Below are 4316 nucleotides of genomic sequence, written 5' to 3'. Positions count from 1 at the left end.
GAAGCAGGCGCGGCTTGGAGCGAAGGAAGTTGTGCTGCGTTCAGGAACTGTTGGACACAGCGCCACCAAGGAGTGGATCCTCCGAGCATTTCAGTGTGAAGAACACAGGAGGGAGGTTAGAAATATCGTCCTACTACTGTGTTTACGGTGACAATGAGTGTATTTTTATGACTGTTATTGTTGTTGTTGTTGTTGTTAATAATATTAATATTAGTAATAATAGTAATAGTGGTAGTAGCAGTTGTTGTAGCAGTATTAGTTGTAGCAACAGTGAAGTGAAGAACACAAGATGGCGGATAGAAAGAGTTTTCCTTATAATTAAGGTGCTGATTGTGATAAGTAGTGCTATTATTATTATCATCAACAATTCTTATTTATATTTTATTACTCCACCAAGGAAGGGGCGGAGTTATGTGACAATTGCCGTATGGTTGTCTGTCCATCTGTTATTCCGTCTGTGTGCAACATTACTAAGAAATGGACTAACGGATTTGGATGAAATTTTCAAGGAAGGTCAGGAATGACACAAGGACCACCTCATTAGATTTTGGCAGTGATTTGGCTTACAGTCTGGATCCATGGATTTGTTAAATATTTTTGTATCATTGTGAGATAGCAGCATGGCGTTACTGTAACTATGACAACAAGTGAATGCTCAGCTGCCTGCTGACAATCACTGTTGCATCCTACTACAAATCAACCATTGCAGACTTACCGGGACTAATCCGTCGGAAATGATACAAGGCACAATTAATTAAATTGTGGCGGTGTTTCCGAGTTCCATCAATTACCGCCTCCAGCTACATATTTAGGTCACACGATTCGGTATCCGTACATAAAGCACACATGCATGACACACGCCTGTGCTCAGCGCAAGGTCATTTTGTTTGTGGGTGCATTTATATTAAATGACTACAATCTATGTAGCCGTGATTTCTGATCATCAATAACTAATAAACGAATGCTGCATTTCTAAAGAAAAAAATGCTGCGTTGTCTGACAATACCATATGGGGGAATGAACAGCCTTGGCGGAGTACTGTGCCCAGTGCTTTTCTTGTTCTACTTTATTTTTATTTTATTGTATTGCTATTGCTGTTGATGTTGCTACTGGTGCTGCTGCTGTTAATAATAATAATATTAATAATATCAGCAATGGTGGCATTAATGATAATATTAATGGCAGTAGTAGTTGTTGATGTATTAGTATTATTAGTATTATTTGTTATTAGTAGTAGTAGTAGTAGTAATAGTGAAGTGAACAACACAAGGGAGGTTAGAAATAAAGGGTTTTCTTCCTCATTAAAATAAGATAAGCCTTTATTAATCCCACTGTGAGGAAATTTACAGTGTTACAGTAGCAAAGTAGCAAAGAAATGAAGTACAAAATAAAAAATATCCAAAATAAACCAAGATAGGGTAGTAGTGTTGTAGTCAAGACCACCTAAACCGAGACCAAGACATGGCCGAGAACACAGTGTATCGAGACCGAGACAAGGCCAAGACTTTGACGGGTCGAGACCGAGTCAAGACCGAGACCAAGACAAAGCGAGACCGAGTCGAGACCGAGACCATATTAAATTTAACTTAACCATTTTATTCAGTACTTATTCAATGTAGTTTTTAGGCAAGTGTAAGGTTGCCTGTAATACTCTTGTCTGCAACGACAAACAATCATTCAATACAGAACATATCAAACAAATATTTAATACTTGTGTCTTCATTTTTGTCTTGTTTTCAAGACAATATCAAGCCATGCACAAATATGTACAATTTTCTACAACATATCTTAATCTAGACCAGTGGCCTCTTTATTTCTATTACACCACAAATATTTCTTGTTTGATGAATCGGATATAACTGAACTTGGGTGATTTTTTTTTTAAGGTGTATTATTGTAAAAGAAAAAACCTGGAACCACTATTCCATAAAATAGAAAGAAAAACACGGTCAAATATCAGCATCTAAAATGCAATGAAATGTAACATGTCAATGTATCTTCAAAGAGGTCAGACACTGAAAGGCAAAACTACAAGTATTTCCCTGACAAACTGCTGAGGCAAAATAGTTTGTTATTCAACGCTCACCACCAAGGATAAACACATGAAAGGGTCGTTTATAAACACTACAAACAACATGGCCCTTAAAAATTACATCATGGGAAGTGAGTTTAAAGTAGAGTTTGGTCGCATTTTAGAAGCATGAGAGACTGCAACATGTTGTGACCTAAACGTGCATGATGGGGTCTCATTATAATGCCCCCTCTGCTAAAAACCCTCTCTACTTATATACATATTTATTTTAATTTATACTTAAGTTACACATTTATTATGCAATTGTGTGTTTTAATTCTAAAAATTGGCACTAAAATTAAGTGTGTACATTACCAGGCCAAGTTGCATACGTGAGATGGAACTTTTTCATAGACGGGGTGCATAATTTGAAGTGGACACTCCTCTGTCACATCAGTAGTTCTGATCCAAGTGAGCAGCGGTACCGCGGTATGTGCCGCTATGTCAGAGCTAACATTAGCTAACACTGATGTAACATAACAAAGCTTCATGTAGCCTGTCTCTTTATCGTTTATGAGAAGCGCAAGGCCAACGTAAAACACTCCCACATGCCTTTCCCTATATATACATGTACACACACAACACACACACATATATTTCTATTCACAAACTGCAGCTTGCTAACTTTATCTTGCTAACTTCGCTAGCGCCATGTAGACTTAGCTTACCTTTCTTTATGCTTCCTCTCCAAGTGTCGATAAAAGTTTGATGTGGTTCCAGCCGCCTCAGTGAGCGTTGCGTTGCAGAATTTGCATATAGCGCTGTGTTTTCTCTTTGACGTTGACTTACAGATAAACCGTTTATGGTTAGAAAAGCCAAACTTTATTACAGCAGAGTTAGCTGACATCTTTCCCAGGGAGCAGACTCCTTCTTCCGCCTCCCGCATTAACTGTAGCGGAGCACGTGTGAAGAGGGGCGGGGTAGGTGACAGGTCACATCCCGTAAAAATCATCCAAATTAAAAATCAGTTAAGTTATTGGTTGCATTCAAGGCGGGGAGTTTTGTATCCAATCACAACAAAGCTGTTACTGAACAAATGAGACAGTTGAGAGGTAGTTCAGTGCTGTCGGTGAAGCCATGGTCTCGGCTGGTCTCACAGTAAAAATCCCGAGTCCTCTGTGCCCGAGACCGAGACAAGACCGATTAAAAATGTGGTCGAGTGCGAAACAAGACCGAGATCTTCAAAAAGTGGTCTCAAGAGACCGAGACCGATCTCGAGTACTACAACACTATAGGGTAGTACTAGTACTACTAGTAAATAGAAATAACATCATACATAAATGGAAATATTGACTTAAGTATTAGTATTGCACAGGTTATCTATATTGCACAGATTTTAATGTCAAGTAGAAAAATACCTATGTAACACACGCTCTAGATATGCATAAGAAATAATAATATTGCACAGCGTATTTTGAAAAGTCCAGAATGTTCATCATTCCCAGGCTGTGTCTGTACTGTACTGAGAGAAGTATGACAACTTAATGAGCGGTCTACTGGGAACAGAGTTGGTTGTACAGTCTAACAGCAGCAGGAAGAAAGGACCAGCACCTCCACTGGATCGAGGGAACATCCCAGACCTGACCTGACCTTCTTTACCAGTTTGTTTAGTCTCTTCCTTTCTGTTGCAGAAATGCTGCTGCTCCAGCAGAACACAGCATAGAAGATGGCTGATGCTGTCACAGAGTCAAAAAAACGACCTCAGAAGCGCTCCCTGTACTCCAAAAAGACCCGAGTCTCCTCAGCAGATAGGGTCCGCTCCTGTTCTTACTTGTAGAGTGCATTTGTATTGTCCAAGCAGTCCAGTCTATTGTTCAGGTGAACGCCCAGGTACTTATAAGATGTCACCATCTCCATTTCCATTCCCTGGATGCTCACTGGTGTTGGCTGATGGGTCTGGACCTGCAGAAGTCCACCACCAGTTCTTTGCTTTAATGTGTTGATTGTGATAAGGAGTGCATCATTATTATTGTTGCCGCTGTTTTGCTGTGAATAACAGTAATAGCAGTGGCAGAAAAAGCAATAGAAATAGTAGTACAAGTTGTAGTAGTAGTAGTAGTAAGAGTATTTCCGGGTGTGAAGAACATAGGGGGAGATAGAAATAGATATTTTTCTTCCTAATTAACATGTTGATTGTGATAAGGAGCATATTATTGTTATTATTATTGTAGAATTAAATGTGGTAGTAGCGGCAGGTAGGATTTCAGAAATGCTGATCTAAATGCTGTTTTTAAATATCTTTCTA

Source organism: Amphiprion ocellaris, chromosome 6 (assembly GCF_022539595.1).
Source record: "Amphiprion ocellaris isolate individual 3 ecotype Okinawa chromosome 6, ASM2253959v1, whole genome shotgun sequence".
In the NCBI taxonomy this organism is placed as follows: Eukaryota; Metazoa; Chordata; class Actinopteri; family Pomacentridae; genus Amphiprion; species Amphiprion ocellaris.
The sequence above is the reverse complement of the archived record's forward strand: the minus strand, read 5'-3'. Positions refer to the sequence as shown.